The following is a 15,921-nucleotide window of genomic DNA, read 5'->3' on the forward strand; positions in this document are numbered from 1 at the left end:
AGTTACATTTGCTGGCGTCAAGCAGGCTCTGCAGACCACTGTGAAATACTGCATCTAAAAATAAAAGAGTGAAAAAGGACGAAACCAAAGGAGCTGGATATTAAAATTCCAGGGAAAATGTATAAAAGTTTGGAAGAGGCACATAAACAGCCTGGGGGAAAACACTGACACACTGGGGGAGTTTGAACTGAGCCGATGGGTTTGCCTTTTTTAGCTCTGTCCCTCATGTGACACTTGAGTCCAGCCTGTGGGTCCAGGTATTTCTGCTAACACAAAGAATGCATTTGGAGCCTTTGGAAAGGGGAATCGCTGGGACTGGCTCAGCTCCTGCCTGTGCTCTCCCCAGGAACTGTTAACCCCAGTGCACTTGGTTTCTGCTCCCAGCCGGGTCCGCCTCAAGCCTTTGGAGTTCTCCTTCAGACTGAGACCTCTCCTGATGGTGCAAGTTGGCGAGCCAGGTGTGGGAAGGGGTGTCAGGCTCTGGTGAGTCTCAGGGGATGGATGGATGGATGGATGGATGGATGGATGGATGGATGGATGGAGGGAGGGAATATGATTTTCACAGCTTTTGCAGTGCTTTTAATTGTACAGTGACGTGGAGAATTAGTGAACCTGTGAACCCAGGCTAAAGAGTCAGGATTAAACATGTGCTGGACCTGCTACACAAGGTTACATTAATGAATCTGAGAGCAGATGGAAGAGCCCAAGTGCTATTGCTAAGGGGCAGTTTGTGAATCTCATATAAAGAATTTGGTGGGAATCTCATCATTTTTGGATGAGAAAATCTAATAATCTTTGTCTTTTTCTCTTTAAATATTAAACCAGCACAAGAATGAAATTGTACTAAGTACAAGCTGCATTTTTAAGTGCACCATTTGTTGTGACTGTCCTTTCCTGCCCAGCACGGTTCCATTTCAGGGTTTCAGGCTGCCTGTGTTTGAACTGTTTGTAAAAAGTCTTTCTAGATGTAACTGAGGCCTATTTGCAGAAGACTTTATTCCTGCCTTCTTTTTGATGCTTTGAAATTAAACCCATGATGACCGTGAAACTGAGGTTTAAAAGTAGACGTGTGTTTGCATAACAATGTATTATATATACACAAAACTGGAGCTCCATGGCTACCCATAATTGCAGTGATAGTGTATCTGCAGTGGTAGCTCCTTGGAAGTTTGCATATAGGTCAGAAGTTTCCAAGTGATGACTGAGATTATATGTATTATGGATTGCATTTTCTACGTGTGCCACAGTTCAGTCATGGGACTCATTAGCACTCGTGAGAGCAGTGAAGTTCTGCTCCTCCAAACTAACCTGACAGTTCAGCTCTGAGTACCTGAACCAGCCCTGTTCTGTGTTGCTCACATATTGCAGTGTCTCAGCCTACCTCTTACTTCAGCTTCTTAACATGTTGCTGCAATGGAGTCTCTTGCACAGGATGAAGCAATAGCACTCAGCACCTTACTTCCTTGGCCTTGTGTATGATGCAGTTTTTAGATTTGCTTTCGTCCTTGATCTTAAGTGCAGTAGCTCACATTGTGCTTTCTAAAGAAGCCTACAAACCATCTCTTGTGAGTATTAGGTGGGTGTTTAAAACTGCATGGGTATCTTTGTTTGGATTCCTTCTAATACTTACAGACTAAACCTCTTTTGCCTCAGCTGGGTGACCTTGAAAGTACTCCACATGACCCATTTTATGCAAGTGAACAGTTTTGTACCAGTATAGCTGAAATGTTATAATCACATGGAACAATTTGAAAGGCACAATCCAAATATTTTAAGAATGATGCTGCTAATTTACACTTCTTCCCTTCCCCCATTAACTTTGTAGAAGAAATTTGGACCTATATATTTTAATTCACAGCAGACAAAAAGCTAATGGAGTCATCAAGTGAGTGTTTGAAGCCGTTTCACTGTGTATCAGGCTGCATGTCTTCTAAACAAAAAACACCTAAAAATAAATATGCAGAATGCCTGTTACTTGTGTATATATGAACATGGCAGATGGTAGTTTTGCAGCACGTCAGGTTTGCCACTTGCCAGCTGGTTAAGTGCACTGTACAGTGAGAGCCTCTGAGGTACAAAGGACCTGAAGGCATCGCTCTGTGATCCTACACCACTCGCAGTGGGTGAGCTGAGGGAGCGTAACTCGAGGCACAGTTGTGTGAGGACTCAGAGCCGTTATGAAATAGCCAGAAGGCTGGGGCAGGATCTAAACCTGCTGAGCCAGGTGCTGTATCCATGACAGAGGTTCAGCTCCTTGCTGTCAGGCCTGCTGGGCTCCTCTGCGGCCTCATCTAACTCTTGTTCAGCTATAGACAAATCCTTTGAAGCCTCTGGGTAATGAAGGCGAGCGAATAGGTTGAATTTCTCTTTACAATAGAAAACTGTCAAACTCACACCCCCACCCCCCCCAAGAGCTAGGTTTTACGTTTTTTTCCCCAGATAGTCTGAGATTTAGTACATTTCACCTATTTATTTGGAATTCTTTTGAAGGAAATATCAGTCATTCATATCCTCTGATAGAAAAAACACAACCAAGCTTTTTGAGGACTGTCCACAGTTGGACAATATCTGGCAGCAGGTCAGAAGCTGCAAGAAAAGCAATAATATCCTCCTTTATCAAAGCCTGTGTCAGCCAGGACATTCAGCACACAGGAAGGTCTGGAGTTGTTGCCTGACTCTTAAACTCTTCGGCTGCCTCGGGATCATAACTTCCCTTAACTGCCCCAGTTCTGTGTGTGTCCAGGCTCTGTCCTGTGTGCCCATGCTCTTGTGAAGTCCTTCCTCTCACCGCTCAGTAAAAAAGAGTTACTACATGTGTTGTATGAAAGCCTACCTTTTCTTATAACTGAAACAGACGTCAAGACCAAAGGTGGGGGACATGAATACCAATTCCCCTTTTCCAGAATGGGGAACAGAGGCAGAGGCTCGGTGAGTTGCTAAAGGGACACGCAGTTTCCACTGGTGGTGAGGGAACCCGAACAGGCTCACTGAAGCTCACAGGAAGGGAAGGAGACAAGCAGGCTTTGTAGCAGAAAGGTCCAGTGTAACTGTAGGACAGAATTATATCAAAATGAAGTGGTGTTTAGGAGTGGCAGAAAGAGAAACTTCTGAAGGAAGGCTGAGATTAAAGGAATTGTAGAAACCTGGAAGATGCTCAGCACAGTCCCAGCTCTGCTTCAGTGCAGTGAGGAAACCAAGTGACAGGAATGTCAGTTGTCTTCTTTCTTCATCTTCTTTCTGATGTACCTTCTGAGTAAAGAGTAAACATGTTAAAAGCCTTGTGCAAAGTCTGGGTGCTGTGTTCTGCCTTCATTAAAGGTCTCTGACAGCACAGAGTGATTATGGGACATGTTCTGGGGAACACGCACAAGCTTCTTGGGAGTTTTGATGCAGATGTCTTAAGTTCAGGGCTTAAGCATTTAAACTCTCTCTCCACCATGAGAAAGGATGACGGGTGCAGCCTTGCCCCTGGCAGCCTGTGTAGAAGCCCATGCTGTTCATGCTTTCAGCTTGCTAGGCACTGCGACTCAACAGCCAGTTCAGCCTGTAAATCACTGGATGTCCAGCAAGGGCAACTATACCAGTTCACAAGATGTCAGTAGACACATCCTTAACCAAAGTAACCGACTCACCATATTTGAAGCACTTGCTTGAAAGGCTGGGCACACTACAGCTTCAAAGAAATAGTTGGAAATGCTTATTAATTTTACTATTTTTCCTTCTTCAGCAATTGATTGTTGTTGTCTTATCTATCTGGGGGCACACACAAGCATACTGTCACCTTAAGGCAGAGACTGAGCATGCAGATTTACAGTCCAAATAATCTACTGACAAACTAATAAGCAACAGAAATCAGGACTTTCTGTTTGGAATTGTCAAGTGGGCATGGTTATCTGTACCACCTGGATGTATAGTGTATATTCTGTGTCGTGCTCTCAGACACCTTCAGATCTAGCTTACTGTCTTTATAGGCTTCATGTAACTCCATCTGTTATTCTGCATGTTTTCTGATGGTTGTATGTAGCTATAAATGTTTCACAGAAGTCAGCTAAGTTTTTGTTAACAGTTGTCTAGCAGAACCCAGGTCTCTCCACGTACATCTTCACTGTTGTCAGCAGCAGGTACTAGCCAGACCAGCATGAGAACAACTTACATGTGTGCACAGCCCACAGTGTGTCTTTGGTTATTGGATCGTCCCAGAAACATAGTAATTCAGGATCTCTGGCACTGAGTAGTGCTCACTGACCTCTATACTAACGCTGCCACCTTTACTTGTTGCTGTGTTTTAGGCTCACATAACAAGTAGAGCAGAGTTAGAACTCGCCCTCTGAAGGTCTGGGTAACAACTTCTTTTGCCTGGTTTCTGAAGGCATTACTTGGGAAGCAGCAGGCATAATTTTGTATGGTGTGCTTTAGTTTTGGCCTTATTTTAAAGGCCAGATTGCTGGAGCATGTTAAATGTGCTGTGTCTTGAGTGTTCCTGAGGCTGGAAAGCAGCCAGAAAAACCAAAGAGCAAAACTTCTAGGCAGTTTTCCATATCTACAATAAAACTCAAGTCTCTAGCAAAGTTATCTAAGGAATTCAGGCTGAGAACAACAAATGGAAAAGGAATGACACAGATAGGGCTGTGCTCTAAGGAAAAAAGAAGTGAAGCATTTTATGATTTTGGACAAAGTTTCCTGCACAGCTTTATCACCGTGTTACTTTCAGTCCTCAGAAAAACCTGATCCAACATATTGCCATTTCAACAGCTACATTCAGGTTCTCATTCTCTCGCACCCTGGCTATATCAAAATGACCTTAGAGAGAGATTAAAAGTTATTACCCAACCTTGCCCATTCATACATGAGGTAAACTATGGTCCTCTAGCCAAGGACCAAAATGCTGTATATAGTTCCAGCCCAGATTTTATTTGGTGCCTCAGCTATGGTACAATTTGTTGAGTGTATGCTTCTTTGAGGACAGGAAAACTGCTCACTCTTTATTCAGTGTTAGCTGGGTACATTTCAAGAAAGACAAACCATTGCTCTATGAGCAGCAAAACCGAAGCAGCTTTACTAGTTTGATATGGTCTCATCCATAAAGCACCTTTGCTCCCCACTATAATAAATAGGGATATCTTAGCTCTGTGTCTCATTTCAGGGTCAACCCCACAGGGCAAAAATCCTCACAGAGGGTGGCAAATCCAGTTTTAGGTAAATGGTGACTGGCCAGCCTGCTGTAGTCAACAGCACAGTGGGCAATGGTTTCCTTGAAGGAAAAAACTCAAAATCGACTCTTTTTTTCCCTGCCTTTGGTTCCTGTCTTCCAAGAAATGTTGGGAATTTAATTGTTTCTGAGATCTTGGCTCATGTGTCAAATCTGCTTGAAATTTGGAGCAAGAGATAGGCCGAGCCATTACCTAAGGCTTCTTAGGAAAGCATGTGAATCAAGACTGCTCCATGAAAAGCCCCACACCCAAATGACTGAAAGTGCATTTTTTTTTCCAAACATAGACCCATGCCAGGCAATGGCCATCAGAACCCCTTTGCCCAGCATCCTTTCTCTTGGCAGTGATACATGCTTATGTTTGACAATGAAGCACAAATCTTTTGTCATCTGCTTTGAAGAAAGAGATGACAAGTGGAGAGTAATGTCAAGTTATATTCCCAACTTCAGCTGAATCCAGATTATTAATAGATTACCACTGATCAAGATGTAGGAGAATCACAGAGTCCTAGAATGCTTTGTGTTGGAAGGGACCTTAAAGCTCATCCAGCTCCAACTCCCTGCCACAGGCAGGGACACCGTCCATTAGAGCAGCTTGCTCCAAGCCCTGTCCAACCTGGCCTGGAAGACAGAGCAACAAAATGGGAATGTAGTGAGCTTTTCCCCCAGAATGCCAGCTTACCATAGGTTTTCCCTCTAAGCTCCAAAGCTATACTGTGTTTCAGTTCATTGGCAGATATCCCACACTTCTTCAAAACCTGAAGCAAAAAAACTGGGATAAGTACTGTGGGCATTCACAGTATGCTAGACTAATATTGTTGGCTACCTACTCTGCATACCTCAGTAAGTCAGCACTCCCTCATCTGCTAGCTAGTCTGGATTCTGTTGTAGTTAATGTGGTTGCTACTTACTTCATTTCTGAAGGCCGAATGCTATCTTTTGTCTGGTTTTTGCCTGCTCCTATAGCGTGAATTTGTGCTGTGTGCTGAAATGCTCTATGCTCCTTCCAGTACCTTTCTCTAGGTACTTGGGGGAACATGAGAATATGGACTGTACTTCTCCTCCTAAGCAAGCTGCACTGTATCACTCCTACTGGGAATGCCAAAGAGGATAGTGGTGCCATACCTGTAAACAAGAGCAGTAGCTGCATGCAGAGCTAAAGGATGCACCAGCATTTGCCAGAAAATGGACTGAGTTCCCTTTCCACTGAACCAATCCTCACACAAAACCCTATTATACCTATGCAGTTCTCCTCCAAAAGAGTTGTTGGCTTTATTTCACTTCTAATCATACTGCACTGGAAATTTAATTGAAAACCTGTTTATTTTGATACTCAGAATTATATTAAGTTTTACAATCAATTGAATAAAAGCAGATTCAGTTTGATACTCCAATTTGATAGTTGCTGATTCTGAGTCCAGAAGTTGTACAGAAGTCCCTGCTTAAAGACCTCATGGCTGAGGTTCCTTAGCTTGTTCCCTTTTTGCAGTATTTCCAACCAGGGATCACTCTTTTCCCCTGCCTCGGATTTGGGGAGAATCAGCTTTTGTCACCCTGGAACGTCTCAGTTATCAGTAAGTATCAGGGGGTTAAGACAGAAACCTTAGTTTGGAGGCATCAGAGTCCAGAATTCTGTCACGAGGTTTTATTCTACTCCATCTTGTACTCTTGCAATAAAGGAAGAAAGCATAAGGTCTTCCATAAAGAATGTGGACTTCTATTGAAACGGAAGAACACGTCCCTCTGGTGCCCAAACCAAGTTTTGGCAAGCCGTGGTTTTGCATGCCCCAAACACCAGGCAGACACCTGCACAAATACTGTTTGCATACAAATAAAAGGCATGCACAGAAGTCTGGAGCACAAATCTAAAAGCTGAACCACACTATAGAAGCCAAGCCCCAGCCTTCCATCTTATACAGTATGTCATTGTTGAAATAACAATTAAAGTAACTGTGCTAAAGGAAGAAAGCAGAATCAATGGGTTTGATAAATGATGACATTCACACCCTCTGACACTGAGACTTAACCAGCATTTTTAATAGCTGACTGAATTTTATGAAGAGCTATTTTTACTGCACTTGTAGGTTGGTTTTGCTTTTAGAAAATTGTCTACACACATACCTACAGTCTTTTACACCACTGTACCCACATGCTGATCCAAGGGATCCTTGTCAATAAGCTATCTGAAAAAGATGATTCTGCTTTAGCCACAAGGTTGGTCAAAGGAGGTGATCCTTCCACTCTACTCTGCTCTCATGAGACCTCACTTGCAGCACTGTGTGCAATTCTGGTGTCCTCAAAATAAGAAGGACATGGAGCTGTTGGAGCAAGGCCAGAGGCCATGAGGTTGATCAGGGGTATGAAGACAGCCTGAGAAAGTTGGGGCTGTTCAGCCTGGAGAAGAGAAGCTGCGTGGAGACCTCAGGACAGCCTTCCAGTGTCTGAAGGGGGCTACAAGGATGCTGGAGAGGGCGGGACTCTTCATCAGGGACTGTAGCAATAGGAAAAGGGGTTATGGGTTCAAACTGAAACAGGGGAAGTTCAAGGTGGAGATAAAGAAGTTCTTTACTGTGAGAGTGGTGAGGCACTGGCACAGGGTGTCCAGAGAAGTGGTAAATGCTCCACCCCTGGCAGTGTTCAAGGCGAGGTTGCACAGAGCCTTGGGTGACATGGTCTTGTGTGAGGTGTCCCTGCCCATGGCAGGGGGGTTGGAACTGGATGATCTTAAGGTCCTTTCCAACCCTAAGCATTCTGTGATTCTTTGATTCTAAGATTTACAGTGTCCTTTTCTCCTTTTGAAAACAGGGGACCTGCAGGTAGACAATGCAGGACCTAACGTTGTTCCTAAGCAGAAGTACCAGACGTGTCAAATAGTGTCGAAAGCTCTTCCTTCCTGGTGTGTTATGTTAGAGACCGTTACTGAACCACAGGCTGCTCCCCACTGTTCACATGTGGTGTATCCTTTAGCATCCAAGTGTGAACTGAAATGGAGAGAAATTGCTTGAACTTAATCCATGAATTTACAGATACTGGGATAATATTTTCTTAAGCTGAACTGAAATTAAGTCTTCCCAACTTAAGTCCCCCAGCTTATCTTTTTCTCACTTTTACTTTTGTTACTTTACTTCTTACTGTGTATTATTATTACTTATGATAGGAATAATATTACTATTTTTATTAGGAAACTAGAATTTTATCTGTTTGCCTACCAATTCACTGGTACCTAAAAAAGCTTCTAAAACTGAGTTTCTTTTCCCAACTTTTATATGGAAGATTATGGAACCTTTCCTGTTAGGAAACCTGTAATGGATTTGAAACTAATTTTGTAATTAGGAGACATAAATTACATGAAACAGGTTTGGATTCAGAAGCTTGAAATGTCAGGCACAGACAGCTGTGCTGCTATCTAGAGTAAAGGCTATCCCAGAATTAACACTATAAATCCTGTATTTTCTGTGTCTTCCAAAAGCCAAACTTCAAGTGCTTGGGATTGACTTTCTGGTAACATCTAGGTGAGACTTTCAATAAAAATCGGTACTTAAAGACAGAAGTTGTTGATTTCTTGATGAGAATCATAGTCAGGAAGGTGAATGTTTCACCAGAAATATCAAAGCAAGCTTTCATTAAGCCCCACACCTATGTGTTGCATTGGCTTTGTGCTTCGCACGAGGCAATGGTACTTGCAGCCATGGCCTTAGCATGAGTTGCAGTATTCTCTCTGCACTCTCTAGACTGTGTGTGTGATTTCTGAATGCAGTTTCTCCACTGCAGGGTTTACTATTTTGGCTGGCATGCACTTTGTTAGTTTTAATTTGAATCTGCATGGGAATACACCTGAGTGGACACTTGCTAGTAGTACAAAAAGAAGTACTGTCCAGAAGCAGAACAGTGCTATACCATGGCACACACAGGACCTATCTAATGACTGACTGCACATTAAAGAAGCACTTTACTGATGAAAGGCTGTGTGTTTCTAGTGCAATACTATCTTGCCCAGATGGGTAACATTTCAGGGAAACATTTCATCCCCCCACAAGAGAATTGATTTTCTTTCTACCCAAAGCCCATATATATTGAGTGAAAAGGCTGGTTTGTCTTTGTTTTACACTGTTCTCAGGATCCTTGCCTACTTTCCCACATGTGGAACAAGGCAAAGGCCACAATGATAATGCACGGGCATGATAATAAAGAAAAGAAAGACAGCAACCTCTTTGCCTCCCCTCTGTGCTCTTGCAGAAAGGAGAAGTCCGTGAAGCTGTTGCACTGCAGAACATAGGTCTTTATCAGAGGAAAGGGATGAAGAAAAAGTATGATACTGCTCACAGTGGTTCCACTCTTAGAGAAGCTGCAATTTACCCTCTGTGTGAGAGGGCAGACTTTTGTGCCCTGACACACAAGCAGGCCAGCCAGCAACCACGGTGTTAATGTGAAGAGAGGAGACAGCTGGTGAGGACAGTGAATACCCTGCTCTGCTGCTTGAGATGCCAGCAGGAAGAAGAGGCTATAGGAACAGCTGGAGGAACATAAAGCAGCATAAATTCAGCATTGCACAAAAGGAGGAAAACGGAAGAAGTGTTAGTATTTTAGTTCAAGCTCGACCCCTTTTTCTTTTTAGGCCCATTATCACAGCATGCTACTTTGCATTTAATACGGCAGCCTCCTCCTCACTTCTACATATTCATAGACTTTCAACAGCTAGACATGCTAATGGCAGAATCTTTTCAAATTGTGACAGTGGAAGATGCTTTATCATCATGCATTTACCTAAATGCGAAGTGCCAAATGCAAAATAACAAGAATAACCCTGATTTTGCAAAATGGGGAACAAAAAGTGGGTCAGGCATAAGCGTGCTCACTGCTGATCTGCTGAATTGCCAAGCACCTGAGGTTAGTGGGTAGCAGCAGCTGCAATTGCTCGTTGAGGTTCTTCCCACCTTACTAAATCAAGTCAATACTTGCTCAATGATCAGAATCTCTCTCAGCTTCAATCTTGTGCTGGAGCTCAGGGGAGGAGACTTGCATGCAGGCTTCACCATTACTCTTATAAGAACTAACAAACAGTATAAAAATGGAAGCAGGAGCGATCTGTCTTGGCCTGAGGATATTACTGAAACCTGGTTACATGCAGATTCATTCTTATTTGATGATGGCAACTCCCAATCTGAAGTCACCTGTAGCAGATGAGGAATTCCTTGGGTGTATCAGATACTTCATTTACCTTTGGGCAGATACCAAGAAAAATTACAGGTTAGTTAGCTAGTTCAAAAGGGAAAAAAATGCATTGCAATTAGAGAGCCCATTATAAGCAGAAGACTAATACCTGCCAAGCTGCATTCTGGGATGTTGGGACTGGTTCCAATGCCATCAGATGACATGCAGAAGAAGATGCAGTAAGTGCAAGGCTTTGATTTTGAAATTATATACATAAATATATATACACATATATTTTTTTTTTATCTGAGGGAAGATTGTAATCACTATTTAATCAAGGATAATGTTTTCAAGGTGCAGAAGCAGCTCTGGTCTTCTTCAAATTATATATTAAAGTTGGCTATACATTTATACATCTTGTTTTGTCATGAGCAAGGGTTTCAAATTGTGTATATGGTTTTACTTTGAACAGTGTATTATATATTGCTCACTAAATACAAAAGTATATGGCTACTCTCCTGAGAGAACTAAACATTTAATGTCCGATCAAGTGATATTATGGTAGTTGTGAAAAGCATTTAAATACCATAACTAATTTTACTCGTGGACTGGAGACAGCTTCTATTCTCTGTTTCCACAGGGTACATAAGACACCCTTAAGAAAGTTTTGTGCCCTGTTTGAATGTATTAAACTCCTACATTAAATAAGTACTGTTTAGAAATCCTTTTTAAGCATGCACATCTCAAAGCCTGTGTGGCAACACTCGGTCCAGCACCCGGAACTTGGGAACTGACACAGTCCCTTGAGTTAGTGGATGTGCAGTCTAACTGGCTGTTTTACCTTCCTCTGCTCAGCTTCACACTTTCCCATCAACGTTTCCACCCCTGTACTGTGAATGGTAGGTGATGCTTTGGGAGAGCATGGCCGTATAGAAAAGGGAATTCTTGTAGCAACCTTATTCCTGAGAAAACACTACTGGATTTCATTGCAGAAGTCAATGAGCTGATCTACTGAGACTGAAAAACAAAGGAAATGTGATAATCATTCCTTTATCCTAAAGTAATTGAAGGAACCTGTATCTGAAAGACTAGTAAGAATGCTCAAATTAATGATATGTTACTGTTTTTAGATTTACACAAGATTCAGTTCTTTAAAAGGAGTTCAAGTCTGTTCAGAACCCAGATAGTTTGCGTATATGAGTGAATGCATGGGGAATGGCTTCCCTCTCACCTCCCTACCCCTTCTCTATTCTATATGAGCACACTCTTAATACACAGATCTCTGAGATCATATTTAGGTAATTGTTTTTCACATTGGTGCTACTTTCCACTGTACAGAAGGAAGCAGTAGCCATGGGATGTAAGAGTGCAGCTGAACCAGATATGACTTGAGCATCTATCGTAGAAAGTGGCTGCAACATCTAGGAACTGTTTCCTCTGGCTACAAAAATGAGGGATGATAATCCCTCCCTTTCTGCAGATAGGCAGCCCTCAATTTCAAAATCCAGTTCACAGTATCCTGTCTTGCTGATTAATGACATTGCCAAAATTAAGCTGTAAGAACTAGTGTACTGCTGTGAGAAACAGCCCCAAACCTCATCCAATCCCCCCTCACCCACCCACCTCAACCTGCCTGCCAGCTTCCTGCATGTCATCTGTCTGCCTCTGACCTTGTGAGAGTGCCTCCCACAGTGTGCTCTCCAGCACCTTTCTGGATCTGGTTTCTTTCACAGGCTTTGCATTTGATTCCTTCACACACAGTTAGATGCTCACAGTGCTTTCCTCAAGGTCTTGAAGCCCAGAATAAATGCTTTGCCTAACTTTTTTTCTGGTTCTTCCTTTGACCCAGCTCTCTTTACAGGCAGACACAAAGCTGAAGGGATGCCATGATTTCCTTCAGCAGCATGCAAGCAATTAATATTGCTTAAAGAGCTGATGAATCTGAGAGTTTCTAACTCACATAAGCATATGCTACTTCAGTCCAAGTTTATGTGCTAACAAGGGCTTGTGGAAAATGTAATTATTTCACTGAGGAATTACCCAAATTCTTGAGTGCAGGCTAATGAAGAGGAACTGTTACATAAACCAGAGCCAAGTTTTACACATTTAGTTCTTAATCAGAAACTTGTGCAATACTGTTTATATAACTGTCCAGATTCAAATTTGGTTGTCGTACCACTTCAGATTAAATAGATGCCAAAGTAAGCACTCGTTTTCTGGCCAGAATCGCTGCAAATAAACATGTAGTCAGAAATCTCTTTCATTTAAGGACAAAGATACAGGAGGTGAACCATGGAGTCAGCAGGATCATTATTCTTTGATACTTGAATTGGTGAAATGAGTATTTCTTGCCTGAAGTACCCGTGTAGCCTTCACACTAATACTTCTTATCCAGTGTTTGCTTTTCTTCCTATTTTCCACACCCACCACACCTTTACGTTGTTGACTATCAATTTGTATGAAAAATATCACTTTGATGCTATTGTACCTTGCTCCTCTGATTGTAGCAAACTGCACCAACCCCCACCTTTCTGTATCCTGCCTCTCCAAATGTGGGTCGATGCACACGCAATAGGGACATTTTGCCTTCCAAAAGGCAGTGGGTTATTCTCCTGGTTTCAATTACACACTGAACTCTGAGATCATAAAATGATATGATCTCATCGTTTAAGTGTCTCCAAGTACCAGCGGATTTAGATGATTGTTCTTCTCCAACAAGCAAAATGCAGTATTTCACAGCTCTTTGCACCACAGCGGTGCAAATCTGAATGCAATATGGGTAGCTTTTACATCCATGTTGTGCTGCTTTTTAAAGAGGCCAGATGGGAAACAAAACCATCCTGGCCATGTTAACAGAGCTTTGGTGGTTCCTCTTCTCTACTCCAGTAATAAGACATATAATATTCAAGTCCTCTGTGAGGGGAGGAAAAACTTGAGAAAGCGGATATTTACAGTGATACTTTTTTTCCAGTAACTCTTGTGTAAATGGTGACCAGAGACTATGCAAGAAAGAGGTATTTCAGAAATCTCAGTGCCAGGAACTGTGCCCAGAGGTTGAAATGTTCAATAAATTCTGTTAGCAGGAACTTCCTGAACGGTTCCTGTACCATAAATATGAAACCTCCTCAAATGCTGCAGAGGGTTGTATCAACACCCCCAGTGAAGGTTGTATTAGAGGACTGGCAGGCACATCTTTAATATTGTCAATAAAACTGACTGGAGTCCTCCTGAGCATAAATACTTGTAGTAGCCCCCAGGGAATGTGTATATTAAAACTGCTTTCCAGGTTGAAGCCTATAATAACTGCTTGTTCTACCTATACTAGAACTGGCATGGATATTCTGTGATCACATCTTCTCTTGCAATATGTTGTAAGTACTCGAATAAAGAAAGATTTGTGTGTCTGGTTTGAAGTAAGCACAAAGATAATTCAAAACATTCAGATTCTCTTGTGTTCATATAATTTAACTGCTTAGAGTCCCATCAATTATCACTTCATGGGCCTTAAGCTTCTGCTTCAGTGGTATTTGTTGGGTAATAGCAAAAGCAACTGAACAAGTTAAGGATGAAATACAACTTCCAACCTCACTGCAGTGTTCAATACCGAACTGTCCACATAAATTGTAATTGCTTTTTAACAGGAAGCAAGAGATGTTTAATCTCTTTCAGAAGAAGCAGAAATCAGTTATTCACAAATCAAAATTATTCATATGCAAAGATGATGATCTATAAATTGCAGCTGCTTTCAGATGCAGTGTTAGATTACTCACTGTACTCTGAAAATTACTGCAGAGCGGTAGAGAATGCTTATGCATATTTCTTTCAAGTTAATTCCTTATGCGGAACGCATCTGTTGGGTGACACTGCTGAAGCTCATGATTTTCAAAGAGTTCCTTGTCCTACACAGTGATTATTTTAAAGTCATCTGTTCAGCAGGAGAACTCTTCTGGAATCTTCCAAACAGAAGCTTTCTCATTGGAAAATAAGATACAAAGTCAAAGGGTTTGCATGGAAATGAACTGATTTTAGTGAAGCTTTTGTCAGGGAAGGTGTCAGAGCTCCAAGACAAGGCTTCTGGTTTAGATGAGACATCCCTTCATTCCAAATTATCAAATAATGTAGACCAGTTCCTTGGGACAAAATAAGTTCCAGGATTTTGCTCTTATTCATGTGTATTTACCCCAAACAAACCAGCTCTATCAGGAGAGAGTGGAAAGCCTACTGAAAACCAGCCACTAGAGCTGGGTTTCTGTAGCCAACTTGCCTGTGGCAGAACATGAGGACCTAGTGTGTAGGTAGGAGACTTTACCCCTAATGGTTTTGTTTTGTTCCATTGACAAGCTTCAAAAATGGTCTTAGCTTTATCCTCTAAAGCTTCTTAAGGGACTCTTCCACTCCATGGTGAAGTAACTTCTAATCCAGGAAGAACTGATTTGCAGATTCCAAAAACAATTGCACTGTTACAGCATCCAAGTTAGGAAACAGATGTGCAATCACAGCTCAAACAGGCCTGGATTCCTCCCCTCAGATAAAAGCAGCAAAAGAAGTAAAACTTTCTTTAAAGCAGAAGCATCCTACTTGACTCCGGCTCTTTGTGTGCAGCCATGCAGCCAGTTCTTTATCCACCGAGTGGTCCATCCATCAAATTGATGTCTCTCCACTTTAGAGACAAGGATGTCGTGTGGGACAGTGTTGAACGCTTTGCACAAGTCCAGGTAGATGACATCAACTGCTCTACCCCTGTCCATCAGTTCTGTAGCCCCATCATAGAAGGCCACCAAATTGGTCAGGCAGGATTTCCCCTTAGTGAAGCCATGCTGGCTGTCACCAAGCACCTTGTTGTTTTCCATGTGCCTTAGCATGCCTTCCAGGAGAATCTGCTCCAAGATTTTGCCAGGCACAGAGGTGAGACTGACTGGTCTGTAATTCCCTGGGTCATTCATTTTCCCCTTCTTGAAAATGGGGGTTATATTTCCCTTTTTCCAGTCATCGGGAACTTCACCTGACTGCCATGATTTTTCAAATATGATGGGCAGTGGCTTAGCAACTTCGTTTGCCAGCAACTTCATTTGCCAGCTCCTTCAGGACCATCCCAACATGCATATTGTTTTCTCAGTTCTTTTCCTGTATCTCACTGACTTGAGTTCCATGTCTGTGACTTCATGCCACTTTCTGTACTCCAATTGCTTTATCTTCAGCTACCACTCTTGATACTAGCTGTGCATAAGCCCTCAGTGTTGAACAGCTGGAAAATATCTTCCATTCTGAATTTGATGCTGGTAGTGCAGAATTAACCTCAAGGAGTTCAGTCTGGATTCCAAAATATCCCTAGGAAGAAAACTTGCAAAACAGGAACAAGAAAGCATGTGGCAGTGTATACATCTGTTTATTTGATTATCCCAAGCACTCTGCACTGAAGTTGGTGAGGTTGCCAGTTCTCCCAAGTGTATAGAATACAATTTGCCCTTGGGGTACAGAGCTTCTGAAAGTGCCTGATAGCAGCTTCCAGTAACACCTCACATTCTGTTCCACCATCCTATCTGCTGCCATCAGTTAGTGAC

The 15,921-nt window shown here is 42.3% G+C and overlaps 1 protein-coding gene across 1 annotated transcript in view; it reads left to right on the forward strand.

Moving 5' to 3' along the window:
* The first annotated feature begins 320 nt into the window (after positions 1–320).
* RAF1 (Raf-1 proto-oncogene, serine/threonine kinase) overlaps positions 321–15,921 on the forward strand; it is a 78,415-nt gene continuing 62,814 nt past the window's right edge. Inside the window, exon 1 of the mRNA XM_061357844.1 lies at positions 321–483. The gene's annotated coding sequence lies outside the window, so the exon portion shown is untranslated. The remainder of the gene's footprint in view (positions 484–15,921) is intronic.

This window comes from Neopsephotus bourkii, unplaced genomic scaffold, assembly GCF_033783945.1.
Source record: "Neopsephotus bourkii isolate Nb327-2 ecotype Australia unplaced genomic scaffold, CSIRO-AGI_Nbou_v1 NB_923, whole genome shotgun sequence".
NCBI classification, from domain to species: Eukaryota; Metazoa; Chordata; class Aves; order Psittaciformes; family Psittacidae; genus Neopsephotus; species Neopsephotus bourkii.